Source organism: Protopterus annectens, chromosome 5.part0, assembly GCF_019279795.1.
Source record: "Protopterus annectens isolate FY-2018-M chromosome 5.part0, PAN1.0, whole genome shotgun sequence".
NCBI lineage: Eukaryota > Metazoa > Chordata > Ceratodontiformes > Protopteridae > Protopterus > Protopterus annectens.
The window spans coordinates 25892893-25908766 of record NC_056735.1 but is presented as its reverse complement, the minus strand read 5'-3'; positions in this window follow the sequence as shown (position 1 = coordinate 25908766).

Here is a 15874-nt window from a genome sequence, read left to right as displayed (position 1 = left end):
GAAGTGGTTTGAGTTGAGTGCTTCTTGTTTATCTTATACATGATTTTGACTGGCATTCCAGTAATGTATGCCTCACAACCTTCTGTTTCCATCTAGATATTAAGTAAGCTGTCATGCAGCCAATGCATTGAAATATTTTTATTCTTCTACACTTATTTTTGTCTTGAATGGACTTTCATAATGATGGTTTGCCACCCAGGGCAGCGTATTTAATTAAAGTTAGTTTTTTGTGGTTTTGTGCATAGCTCCTCACCCTTCTGGTTGACCACACCCCCTCCCCTTGACCCCACCCATTCATCTGTCTCCTGCAGCCCCCCTGTGATTTGAAGTCACCAGCCGCCACTGAAGCTACCCACATTCCTTGACTGAGGAAATAGAAAAGGAAGTACTGAAGGGTAGAGTAGGTAGATGTCAACCAATCTTGGGATGCAGTGAAGTGAGTAAGGAACAGCAAAAGAAGTCAGAGGAGAATTTTAGTGGAGCTTTAGTCATTGAATTCAATGCAAGCTCTAACTTTATAAGAAACACAATGGTAAAGGAATGGAAAATATTTACCACTATTACAGACATAGATAAAATAAAAAACGAAAAAGTCAAAATAGTTTACAAAAATGGTTATAACCTTAAGAACTTGTTAGAAAGAAATGACACAGGGAACTTAAGAAATAGGAACCAAAGAAGAAAAGGAACATTTAAATGTGGACACTGTGCTCAGTGTCCATATATTACAAATAAGGAGACAGTGTTTCTTGAAAGTAGACAACTGGTACTTGAGGGGAAAGAATATAGCAAATGTGACGATAAGGGAATAGTATATTTGGCTAATTGTGTACACTGTCAAGCCGTTTAAGTTGGGAAGACAGAACGAAAGCTGAAAAGAAGAATTTATGAGCACATGTACGAGGTACAAAACAAAAAAGAGACCAACGCGCTCTATAAACACAAGTTACAATGTAAGCATGCATATTTTGAATTTTTTGTACTTGAGAAAGTAAAATATGATGTAAGGGCTGGTTTATGGGAGGAAAGAATTGAATACCGTGAGCTTTGGTGGCAAGTTACATTACAAGCCAACAAATGACAGGGACTCAATGAAAATATTTCCATTGCCCCCCTCCTCAAATTAAGAGCTGCAAAATTGTAGGTCTCAAATAGGAACTTTATGTTCTCTCTTTATTTAACAATCAAGTTATTAATCAAACTTTTTTATCAATATTTTATTTTGTACTGTATATGACACACTTACAAAATGACTTTTTTATTATGATAGGGTAAAGTCAATAATGAACTACACTGACGTCCAATGTATTAAAGTATTTGTATTTTGTATTTTTTATTTTTTCTATTTATTCATTAGGAGGATTTTAATATACATGTATTAATATGTATTGTTTATTATTTCTTTATTACAACCTTTTAAAGTACATTAACATAAGTTATTTCACACAAGGTTTTGTGTTTGGAAAAATATTTATGAAGCATGTATTTATTCAGCTTGGGACATTGCAGTATAATTTTATACCACAAGATGGCATTGTAATAAAGGTTTTTTTTAAAAGGTTTTAAAAGGTTTTATAAAATGTTAATGTTTAAGTTAAGTAATAAAAGTGATTATATTAAAGAGTTTTAATTTTTTAGACAATATGTATGATGTTTTTGGTGATTTTACAAGTAAAACTAGGTTAGTTGTAGTTTCTATCCTAGAAATAGGAAATACAGTTGCTTTTTAGATATTTATGACATAAAATTTAATTATGTCTCATTTATTATTCAGCACGGGATTGGTGGTTTTAAATGTTGATTGGTGTATATAAATGCATTGGGGTAGATACCAGCCCACATCTGAGGAAGTTTTAAAACAAAAACGTACTTGTATATTGAGCGTTATTATGTGTTTTCTGTGGAGCGAATGCTTGGATTAAATATATACAACGGTTGACAAGCTTTGTTCATTGGCGTTATTGTGTGTCAGTTGAGTTTTCTGTGGAGTGTACACTTGGACCAACAGTCACAACGGTTGACAAGCTCATCCTGTCCATAAGCTTTATTGTGCTTTCTTCCAGGGTCTTGGCATTTGGTTATCAGATATTTTTTTGACCTTTCCGGCAGTTTTGGTGATTTTAAATAGGATTGCTACGCCTTCTCCTTTCTTAGTTTACCTGTTTTTACATCTATGCTGTGACCTGGTGCTGTGATTTCATTGCTGTTAATATTAGGTTTTAGCCAGGTTTCTGTTAATATCACAATGTCAGGGGAATAGAGGGAGAGGATGGTATGTAGGTCATGGACTTTGTTAGTGATACTCCTTGCATTATTATTAAGGAGGAGAAGGGAATATTTGTCCTTTTTCTGAAGGAGATCTGGAGTGAAAGAGATGGAGCTATGTGGAACATTGTTTTGGAGGGTGGGGCCTGGATTGGGGTGTACATCCCCAGAGCAGGTTAGCTGGACAGCTAGATGTAATAGTAGCTTGGAGAGCTTTTTATGGAGTTTGTAAATCTATGGCAGGAAGTGGCTTTTTGTAGTGGAGATGGTAGTTTGAATTTGTGGTAGACTATGTAGGTGGTATCAAACAGAGTGGGAGCTATGGCAAAGTATGATGAGTTACTGGGGTTGGAAAAAGGTGAGGCTTTCCAGGGAGGCAGGGTGAAAGGCAGTAGTGGGGTGTTACTGGAGGAGATAGAATAAAGGGATATAAGTAGTATGCTGATGTAGATGTGGAGAGCTATAGATGTTAGTGTATTATTTAATATGTGTGTGGGGGACATAATGTATGAGCTGTATGGAGGTTCAGTGTTGTGGTTGTGGAATAGAGAAAAGGTGATTGCTGTCTGGGTTGGGTGAGTGAAGATGAAATGGGGTGGTTACACTGGAAGTGATTGTTAGGAGGTGTGTGTTGAAAAGGATTTGTTAGGATTGGTTGTTTGTTGAATGGGTGTGGTTGAGGATAGCTATAAGTTTACAGGTAGTGGGGGTGTGTGGGAATTGGGGGTAGGGTATGGGAGCGGAGTGAGCCTGAACAAAGAGAAGGGGGAATGGAGCAGGAAGGTCCTCGAACAGCTGAAACTCTTGTGCAAAAATAGTATCAGTAAGGTCCGGATGTAATATTTATTTTAAACAGTTAGAGGTAAAAGGAAGCTGCAGAGAACTAATTATGGTAAGCTGCTGTATGTCTATATATACTGATTCAATATAGCTATAAACTAGAACCTAGCCAAAGTTCTTAATGGGTTAATGGGGAGTGTTTTAGAATGAGCTGAAGTGATAAGGCTATGAGCTGTGTAAGACACTAGAGAAGGAAAACTATGAAGGGAAATAAGAGAGAGAGGAAATGGGGGAGCAGAGCCAGCTCACCTCGGTGATGAATGGCTAAAACCAGGAAATAAATGCAATTAATACAGAACTAAATATGAGAAATAAAAACAAGTAATACAAAATGCAAATCTTAAGGACCTGCAAATTAGTTGAATATGTTTTTAACCTGTTGTTGCTAGAATGGACAATTGGTGCACCATTTTGCAGATAGATTCAGGAGTAGGAGACTGAGGAAAGATGGTCGCATCACATAGGAAACTTTAGCACACATGTCGATCCTGTAAATATATGAAATACACAATATGAGGTGTATACAGATGAGTGTAGAAGGTTAGACACTAAAGGACAAGACAATGAAAGTAAATGGGGGCAGGTTAGAAATAAAGTAAATAGTAGAAAATAAAAAAGGGTTAGAAAAGAGGGGAAGGAGAGTGAAATGGCCAGTTATGAGTACCATCATAAATAGGAACAGTTCTAGCTAGGCAAAGCAGTGTGTATGAGAGCTACTTCTTATGTCTAACTCATTGACACATTACTTGTATAGTAGTATAGTAGTATTTTTCTACAGAGGAGTATTGTACTCCATCAGGTATGTATCCATTTTGTTTTCAACATAATGCATATGTTTGAATATACTTAGAGGGAATGTGAATTACATCAGTAAGCCTTTGTTAGAACTGTACTGATGACATGGCATTGATCTCTAGCCCCATTGCACATACAGAAGATGTAGAACACACCAAGGGTACAATGCTGTGTGATAACTAGGTATACAGGTCTCCTGGCTACTTCCTTTGATAGCACTTGTAATAATACATTGCTATTTTGTTGCCACTATTATTTATACATATTTTTTGGGGGGATGTTTCATGCTATGGTTCACACTACAATGGACTCCTGTGTTGAGTGTGTGAGTATATGCAAGTATCTGTCATGGCACAAATAAGAATATGTCACTATTGCTACAGTCCTAGTTACATCCACACCCTTTGTATGTTTGGCACATTGTTGAATGTGAGATGTGCAATTAAGTGGTGAATACTGATAGTCTTCCTGTACTGCTGTATGTATACATAGTTTACTCATACGTATGTGATCCTTACATGTGTTCTCACGCCATTTTATTTTAACATCATGCATGCACGTTGCAGGCCACCACTTTCTGAGGTGGAAAATGACTTCATCATTGAGGCTTTGTGACAACATTACCAGGTCATGCTGTCCCATGGGTGTGCAAATAGGTCTGAACATGCAGCCCTATGCGATGAACTGGTGCATAACATCCATTGCATGGGTCACCGAAACCGTACCTATGAGCAAGTGTGCCACAGATATGATAAACGCTGCAAGAAGACGTGCAACTGACGTGGCTAGGAATCATCAGGTCACTGGTGATAGACCTGCAGCAGAAGCTTCTCTCACACCCACAGAAGAATTCTTTGCAAACCTTGCTACACAGCACAGCTCCCAGGCATCCATCAGCATCCATTAGCCAATATGTTGTGGATGTGGGTGCCACCCATTCCTCTCATGAGGAGCGTTCAGGTATGCTTAGTTAGATCAGCAGTAGAATACTGTTGCATTCATCCTGTCAAGGTGTATCTAGTTTTACATGGTGTCATGTGTTTTTTTTGGGGGAGGCAGTAAGTTAGATGCAGTTTTAAGCTCATGTAGAAACTGTCAGCCACATACCTTTTAACATAGCAATTACTGTAGATGTGAGATATTTGTACATATTACCCCTGTTATACTTTAACATCTGGTGCAGTTGCCATTACCTCTCCCTCAATTTTTTTCAGGAATGTCAGAAATTGGAAGAGGTCATGCTCCTGTTGATGGTAAGCAGAAAATTGTTTTGTCAGAGATTTAGATATATTTCAGTGTATTCACAAAAGCATCATCCCAGGCCTGCTGGCTAGATTGATGTACTGTCTGCATGATTGTCAACTGTACAAATATTTTCAGAATGTCCGCAGATTAGACCCATACCTCTGCCTTGTAGGTATGACTATAGTTATTGACTTGAAGGTATTGTCAGGACATTCTGATTGCCATAACTGTCAACCGTGCAGATTTTTTGGAGAATGTCCACAGTGTACATAATGTATTTTTGCTCAATAGTTTCTTATTTACTGGATAATTATTTCCAAATAATTACAGTTTGTAGTTAGAAAATAATGTACACATATTCTACTCTGTGAAGTTGGAGGGTATACAGGTCTGTATACAGCTTAACATATATTGTACTGCAGAGCATAGTAGTGCAGGTATTAATGTATTGATTTTTTCCTTTTTATTATTATTATTTATTGACATTTATTGACCGGGAAAGTCCACTGGGCCAATGACCCATTTTCAGTGGAGGCCCGGGGAGAAAAGCTCCATACAATCACAGAAATTTTTACATAACATCAGCTTAACCTTGAAAGTCAAGAAAGTTTTTACAAATTATAAATTGAAGTAGATATACAAGACAAATACATATTATAGAGGTATACAATAAAAGAAAATAAACACAGTGTGTTAGATTTTAGTAATTCTGTTTGTATATTCTCATTAGTAAGAGTACTGTTTAATACAGGGAGTTTGGTCTTTGTCCCCTACACCAGCTAATGTCAGTGTCTCTTCAGATTCTGATGAAAATGATGGCCAAATGAAGGCACAGATGGGGGTTGCAGGGGCTGAATCAGAGACAGAGGTTGACATCCCTCATTCACCCTCATTATCACCGTATACAACCAGTTTGCCTATACATACCCAGGCCACAGATATTAGACAGCTAGAAGGTGGGGACATTGAACATTGAAGTGTGGCTACTATGGCTTCAGTGACTGTTGACACTGGCCATAGCCAAACTGTTGGTGAGGTTCCATACAGGCAGACTCAAAGGGATGCTTGTAGGAGGCCTGCTGTCCCTCCACCTCCCGTTGCAGGTGTCTCATCACGTGTCACTTGGCATATATTTAGGGCCATCATGCAGGGCACATTCAGAAAGGAAATCCCGATGAATGCTCAGGGCTATGGATGCAGCACAGTCTGACATTCTTGACTGCCTCCACCCTGTTGCTGATACCCTGGATCGGTTGGCTGACACAGTGGAAGTCTTGGAATGCACATTGTCTGTGATGGAACATCTGATTGGAGTTGAGCATCAGCCTCGTGGGAGTAGGTCAGCAACTACATCTGCTGAGAGTCAACGTGGCCATGCAGAATCACACTCACATAGTGGCAGCACATCCAGAGCTCCAGATGGGAGCAATGTGTCCACACCAAGATGTAGCAGACCATGGGCTCATGGTCTTGGGTGTTCCTGTGGAGGATACATGATCAACAGACATCAGTCACCCTCAGGTAGTAGCACAGCATCTGACCTTGGGCTTGGAGGTGCCAGAACAACCCCTGGCAGAGGCAGTTCTCATGTTTGGAGGCAGAGATGATGAACTGTCAGCTCCACCATGCATGGCTCACAGCTGTCCAACATACAGACAAGTAGGGCTAGCAAGGCAAGGAAGATAGGGAAGCAAGGGACCATAGACACGGAGCCAATCCAAATATAAGACTTAACTACGACTGTTGTAAACATGTCAAGTTTACACTTAACTAAAGATGATATCTCATTACAAAAAGCTAAAATTCATTCCATCTATGAGTGACACAGACTTAAAGTTATTTATAAGAACTTTAAGCCTGAAGTATACATTTAAGGATTGTGTACATCATTCTGCTCAGGTATGTAGAAAACCAAGCACTTTTATATCTGTAAATTGTCCAATAGTTGCTGGATTTAACACTGTTTATAAACAAGAAATTCATGAACTTTATGCTAAGAAAGACGCTAAAAAGTAGTATAATTTAAGATGTACTGAGTATGAAGCTCTCATGAAACTGCAGAATAATAACAGTATTGTTATACAGGAAGTAGACGAAGCAGGAACAGTAGTAATATTTGATAGGTGAGGATACAATGCACTGATCCCTGAATTTCTAATTGATTAATCTGCTTTTACCAAAATTACCAGTACTGAGGTTGTTAAGTATATTAGTAACATTAATTTGCTTATTTATGAATTGCAACTTACAATGATTTTAGTATTGACTTGTTTAACTCCATCTCCAGTCATACCATTGCCATATGGCCTACCTACGTTACGCAAAAATAGGCACAAACCACCTATGAGAGCTATAGTATCTGGCTGTAGATGGGTCACTGAACCCATATCTGCATGCTTGCAATCTGTACTTGGTAAGTTATTAGTGAATATTAGAAGTTATTTTAGAGATACGGGTGACGACCTTATGTGCCTATGTGAATGGCATGAGTATGAAACAACAGATTTTATGCTTGTCAATTTAGATATTCAGAGGCTTTTTACTGTTATACTGAATGACTATGGACTAGAAGCAATGCGTATGTTTTTATGTCAACATAGTAATATGCCAACTAGAGAAACAGACACTGTATGTGACTTGACAGATCTTGTTCTGAATAACAATGTGTTTATTTCTAGTAAAAGTGTTTACCATCAGAAGGCAGGTTGGCCCAATGGTCAACACCTATGCTAATACTATAGTAGGATTTTGGGAGGAACAGTTTATCTCCAAAGATCCCCTGAGATTTGTTCACAATCTTGAATTTTACAAGCATTTTGTGGACGATGTCTTTTTGGTTTGAAATGGGAACTCTGATGAATTAACAGGATTTGTAGAACTAAAGAATACATCCACTGATTTCTTTAAGTTTGCATTGGACTATTCACTGACCACAATACCATTTTTAGATGCTAAGGCAGAGAAAACTAGTAATGTTATATTTTTCAAAAGGAAGCACATGTAGATAGGTACACCCATAGAACAAGTGCGCACGCACCCCACATATTTAGAGCACTACTACAAATCAGCTACTTAGGGCAAGTCGCTGGAGTGCAGATAATATAAAATTTATAACTCAGATGGACCAAATGGTAAATTAATTTAAAGACAGAGGCTATGATACAGTTACACTTGAGAGTCTAAACACAGATGTGGTTAATGATAGGCAAGGTAGTGCAAGACCATATTTTAGAAAGAAAGAGGCCTCCCTAGGGATTATATAAGGGAACAAGGTCCCATACACTATATAACTAGGTTTAATAGACGGACTAATGCTATTAAAAATATTATATCTAAGCCTTGGACATTACTAAGTTCTATGCCAGAGCTGAAACAACTGGTGAGGGAGAGACCTTACTTTACCTAAAGGAACTGTGCAAAGATAAAAAAATACCTTTGTTACAAGGATATGAAATAACAAAATATTAAGCTAACACATAAAGTAGGTACTTTTCCTTGTTATAACTGCTCCTGTTGTAAAGATGTCATACATAGTGTTGAGTTTATACATCCATAACAAATGTAAAATATACATGTACTGTAAATGTTATGCTATATGCTCTACTTGTAATGTAGTGTACCTTGCTACCTGTACAAAGTGTCATTCCTTCTATGTAGGTAAGTGCACATGAAGACTTAAGGATCATATAACAGAACGTAAATCTGAAAAACACAAAAATGTTAAAACCAATGCACTTGCAAAACACATGGATGAAAAGGGAAGAGACAATGGATTTAAATTAGAGTTATAAGCATTGTGCATAGGAGCATAAGAGCAGATGATCTGAACAACAGACTGGAGATTTTAGAGTATACATGGATAGTGAGAAAGCAAGCAGACTCTCTACCTGGTATTAATGCAGCAGTGAGCTTGAAACCTATAGTAAAGAAAAGATAAATGTTGTTGAACAATTGCAGATGGTTGATATACACACTTTAATATACATAAATGTATTTTTATATATTTTTATACTTTTTATAATTTTAGAGTGCAAGACTTAGTTTAGACAGGGAATATTTCAAGTTTTTAAAATGTGTTTTATGTTTTTAAATATGGATATGTAGTTAATTGTTGTCTTCTTCTGATTGGGCTATGTCATGAATGTTTTAGTTTGAATGTTTGTGAACAGTAGTTTGTTATGCAACACACTGAGGAAGGGCATTGGCCTGAAAGCTTTGTGTATTTTAAATAAACAAGTTTGCTACTTACTATTACCTTCCTAGTGTTTCAGATCACTGGACTTTACCTTGTTCCTTGGGTGTGGAGATGCCAGTGCAACTCTTGGCAGAGGCAGTTCTCATGTTTGGGGGCAGAGATGATGAATCATTAGCTCACCATGCAGAGCTCACAGATGCTCAACATACAGACACGTAGGGCTACCACTAAGCTTGGCTGTGTTCATGCAGACACTCACGCACCACTGTAACATTCAGGGGACCTACAGACATAGATGCATTTCCATGGTCCATCTTGCCTGCTTCCCATCCTGACTCACACAGACACTTGCCAACCTATTAGGTCAGCCCAGGCCTCCTGCACCACCACACAGCACACTGTGCATGTGATGATATTGGTGCCACATCCCTGTCATCCTTCTCATGGATGCAGGGACATAAAGCTATGTGTCTGATGCACAGGGTGACTATCTACATTACTATACATTTGTTTCATCCATTGTTGTTGTCTGATGCACAGGGTGAATATCTATATTACTACACATTTGTTTCATCCATTGTTGTTGTCTGATGCACAGGGTGACTATCTACATTACTATACATTTGTTTCATCCATTGTTGTTGCCTGATACACAGGGTGACTATCTACATTACTATACATTTGTTTCATCCATCGTTGTTGTCTGATACACAGGGTGACTATCTACATTACTATACATTTGTTTCATCCATTGTTGCTCTCTTATGCACAGGGTGATGATCTACATTACTATACATTTGATTCATCCATTGTTGTTGTCTGATGCAGAGGGTGACTATCTATATTACTATACATTTGTTTCATCCATTGTTAATGTCTGATGCACAGGGTGACTATCTACATTAATATACATTTGTTTCATCCATTGTTGTTTGATGCACTGGGAGACTGTCTACATTACTATACATTTGTTTCATCCATTGTTGTCTGATGCACAGGGTGACTATCTACATTACTATACAATTGTTTCATCCATTGTTGTTGTCTGATGCACGGGGTGACTATCTACATTAGTATACATTTGTTTCATCCATTTTTCTTGTCTGATGCGCAGGGTGACTATCTGCATTACTATACATTTGTTTCATCCATTGTTGTTGTCTGATGCACAGGGTGACTTTCTACATTACTATACATTTGTTTCATCCATTGTTTTTGTCTGATGCACAGGGTGACTATCTACATTAATATACATTTGTTTCATCCATTGTTGTTGTCTGATGCACAGGGTGACTATCTACATTACTATACATTTGTTTCATCCATTGCTGTCTGATGCACAGGGTGACTATCTACATTACTATAAATTTGTTTCATCGATTGCTGTTGTCTGATGCACAGGTTGACTATCTAAATTACTATACATTTGTTTCATCCATTGCTGTCTGATGCACAGGGTGACTATCTACATTACTATATATTTGTTTCATCCATTGTTGTCTGATGCACAGGGTGGCTATCCAAATTACTATACATTTGTTTCATCCATTGTTGTTGTCTGATGCACACGGTGACTATCTACATTACTATACATTTGTTTCATCCACTGTTGTTATCTGATGCACAGGGTGACTATCTATATTACTATACATTTGTTTCACCCATTGTTGTCTCATGCACAGGGTGACTATCAACATTAATATGAATTTCTTTCATCCATTGTTGTTGTCCGATGCACATGGTGACTATCTACCTTACTATACATTTGTTTCATCCATTGTTCTTGTCTGATGCACAGGGTGACTATCTGCATTACTATACATTTGTTTAATCCATTGTTGTTGTTGTCTGATGCACAGGGTGACTATCTACATTAATATACATTTGTTTCATCCATTGTTGTTGTCTGATGCGCAGGGTGACTATCTACATTACTATACATTTGTTTCATCCATTGATGTCTGATGCACAGGGTGACTATCTACATTACTATATATTTGTTTCATCCATTGTTGTCTGATGCACAGGGTGACTATCTAAATTACTATACATTTGTTTCATCCATTGTTGTTGTCGGATGCACAGGGTGACTATCTACATTACTTTACATTTGTTTCATCCACTGCTGTTGTCTAATGCACAGGGTGACTATCTACATTACTATACATTTGTTTCATCCATTGTTGTCTGATACACAGGGTGACTATCTACATTACTATACATTTGTTTCATCTATTGTGGTTGTCTGATGCACAGGGTGACTATCTACATTACTATACATTTGTTTCATCCATTGTTGTAGTCTGATGCACAGGGTGACTATCTACATTACTATACATTTGTTTCATCCATTGTTGTTGTCTGATGCACAGGGTGACTATCTACATTACTATTCATTTGTTTCATCCATTGTTGTTGTCTGATGCACAGGGTGACTATCTACATTACTATACATTTGTTTCATCCATTGTTGTTGTCTGATGTACAGGGTGACTATCTACATTACTATACATTTGTTTCATCCATTGTTGTTGATACACATGGTGACTATCTGCATTACTATACGTTTGTTTCATCTATTGTGGTTGTCTGATGCACAGGGTGACTATCTACATTACTATACGTTTGTTTCATCCATTGTTGTCTGATGCACAGGGTGACTATCTACATTACTATACATTTGTTTCATCCATTGTTGTTGTCTGATGCACAGGCTGACTATCTACATTACTATACATTTGTTTCATCCATTGTTGTTGTCTGATGCACAGGGTGACTATCTACATTACTATACATTTGTTTCATCCATTGTTGTTGTCTGATGTACAGGGTGACTATCTATATTACTATACATTTGTTTCATCCATTGTTGTTGATACACATGGTGGCTATCTACATTACTATACGTTTGTTTCATCTATTGTGGTTGTCTGATGCACAGGGTGACTATCTACATTACTATACGTTTGTTTCATCCATTGTTGTTGTCTGATGCACAGGGTGACTATCTACATTACTATACATTTGTTTCATCCATTGTTGTCTGATGCACAGGGTGACTCTCTACATTACTATACATTTGTTTCATCTATTGTTGTTGTCTGATGCACAGGGTGACTATCTACATTACTATACATTTGTTTCATCCATTGTTGTTGTCTGATGCACAGGGTGACTATCTACATTACTATACATTTGTTTCATCCATTGTTGTTGTCTGATGCTCAGGGTGACTATCTAAATTACTATACATTTTTCCCCCATTGTTGTTGTCTGATGCACAGGGTGACTATCTACATTACTATACATTTGTTTCATCCATTGTTGTTGTCTGATGCACAGGGTGACTATCTACATTACTATGCATTTGTTTCATCCATTGTTGTTGTTTGATGCACAGGGTGACTATCTACATTACTATACATTTGTTTCATCCATTGTTATTGTCTGATGCGCAGTGTGACTATCTACATTACTATACATTTGTTTCATCCATTGTTGTCTGATGCACAGGGTGACTATCTACATTACTATACATTTGTTTCATCCATTGTTGTTGTCTGATGCTCAGGGTGACTATCTACATTAGTATACATTTGTTTCATCCATTGTTGTTGTCTGATGCACAGGGTGACTATCTACATTGCTATACATTTGTTTCATCCATTGTTGTCTGATGCTCAAGGTGACTCTCTACATTACTATACATTTAGGTTCATAGGTTCATAGGCTGGTACTGGGCTATCTGCCCAAAGACATATATTAGCCCAGCCAGGTTGTGCGGTATTCACCACACCGTTAGTAGTTCCCTAAACCTTTGTACTAGCAGCTAGTACCCTTGGCCCCTATCTAGTATTGCTGTTGGTGTGATCCCCGGTGTGAACTTTCTGTTACCCATCCACTCATCAAGGTTCCTCTTGACGAGTTATAGTGAGGGGCTCTGTCTTATGTAGATCAGGACCCTGTTCCATAGTAAGGGAAGTCTCTGTGAAGGGAATCTATCCCTCCAGCATGTTCTATTCATTGTTGTGTTGAGGTTTATATCCCTAGAGCGTGTAGCTCGAGTAGATTTGGTTTTGCTAAGATGGAGCATGTTCAACAATTCTGGTTTGGACATGGCTCTGTACGTTAGGCAGAGATCGCCTCTGAGAAAGCTGTATGCAACAGAGAACAGTCTTAGCTTTTTCAATCATGCTGCATAGGGCAACTGTTTGAGGCCAGTAATCCTCTTGGTTAGGTACCTCTGTGGTCTCTCCAGCTGCTGGAGATGTTTAGCCAGGTACATTCCAATCGGTGCATTGTACTCAGTAATGGGTCTGATGAGGGAAGAGTAGAGGGGCACCATTACATCCTTAGATCTTGATGCAAACCCTTTTGTGATCAGATGGGTCACATAGAAGGATTTTCTAACCACTTTGGCAACATGGTCATCAAAGGAAAGCTGACTATCCACTTGGGTCCGTAGATCACTTATTTCTTCTTCAGATTTCAGGGGATTGCCTCCTATGTTGTAGTTTGCGGGTACTCTGTTTTTTCCAAAGGGGATTACTATGCATTTTTTTGCATTTAGCTTGAGACCATAGCTTTGACACCATGCATCAGTCTCATTTAGGCCCTTCTGGAGGATCTCCATGTCGGCCGGAGACTCTATTATAGCACCCAGTTTGCAGTCGTCCACAAACTTAGTCAGCCACAGTCCTTCCGTGCTTGCCTGTACGTCTGAGAAGTATATGCCAAGCAGGAGGGGCCCCAGGACAGAGCCCTGAGGCACACCACTTGTTACTCTTCTGGATTCAGACATAGATTCTGCTACTCTTACTTTATGGGTTCTGTCTGAGAGCCAGTTTGCGATCCATCATGTGACGTAAAGGTTTATGCCCAGGCTAGTTAGCTTGTCAATAATACATAAATGGGGAATGGTGTCAAATGCTTTAGCAAGGTCAAGGTAAGCCGTGTGTACCTTCTTTCCCTTATCTGTAGCCTGAGTAACTGTCTCAAAGAAATCCACCAGGTTCAGGAGGCATGATCTGCCCTTGACGAAGCTGAACTGTGGTGGGTCCAGCGACTGGAGGTTCTCAATCTCTCCATTTATGTGTTTCATAATGATTTGCTCCATAGCCTTACAGATCAGACTGGTCAGGCTTATAGGTCGGTAGTTCCCAGGGTCAGTTGTGGCCCACCCTTGTGTAGCGGGACCACCGTTTTATCCATTTGTTTCATCCATTGTTGTTGTCTGATGCACAGGGTGACTATCTACATTACTATACATTTGTTTCATCCATTGTTGTTCTCTGATGCACAGGGTGACTATCTACATTACTATACATTTGTTTCATCCATTGTTGTTGTCTGATGCACAGGGTGACTATCTACATTACTACACATTTGCTTCATCCATTGTTGTTGACTGATAAACAGGGTGACTATCTACATTACTACACATTTGTTTCATCCATTGTTGTTGTCTGATGCACAGGGTGACTATCTACATTAGTATACATTTGTTTCATCCATTGTTGTTGTCTGATGCACAGGAGACTATCTACATTATTATACATTTGTTTCATCCATTGTTGTTGTCTGATGCACAGGGTGACTATCTACATTACTATACATTTGTTTCATCCATTGTTGTTGTCTGATGCACAGGGTGACTATCTACATTAGTATACATTTGTTTCATCCATTGTTGTTGTCTGATGCACAGGGTGACTATCTACATTACTATACATTTGTTTCATCCATTGTTGTTGTCTGATGCACAGGGTGACTATCTACATTAGTATACATTTGTTTCATCCATTGTTGTTGTCTGATGCACAGGGTGACTATCTACATTATTATACATTTGTTTCATCCATTGTTGTTGTCTGATGCACAGGGTGACTATCTACATTACTATACATTTGGTTCATTCATTGTTGTTGTCTGATGCACAGGGTGACTATCTACATGACTATACATTTGTTTCATCCATTGTTGTTCTCTGATGCACAGGGTGACTATCTACATTACTGTACATTTGTTTCATCCATTGTTGTCTGATGCTCAAGGTGACTCTCTGCATTACTATACATTTAGGTTCATAGGTTCATAGGCTGGTACTGGGCTATCTGACCAAAGGCATATATTAGCCCAGCCATGTTGTGCGGTATTCACCGCCCCTTTAGTAGTTCCCTAGACCCTTGTACTAGCAGCTAGTACCCTTGGCCCCTATCTAGTAGTGCTGTTGGTGTGATCCCCGGTGTGAACTTTCTGTTACCCATCCACTCATCAAGGTTCCTCTTGAAGAGTGAAAGTGAGGGGCTCTGTCTTTTGTAGATCGGGACCCTGTTCCATAGTAAGGGAAGTCTCTGCGAAGGGAATCTATCCCTCCAGCATGTTCTATTCATTGTTGTGTTGAGGTTTATATCCCTAGAGCGTGTAGCTCGAGTAGATTTGGTTTTGCTAAGATGGAGCATGTTCAACAATTCTGGGTTGGACATGGCTCTGTACATTAGGCAAAGATCGCCTCTAAGAAAGCGGTATGCAACA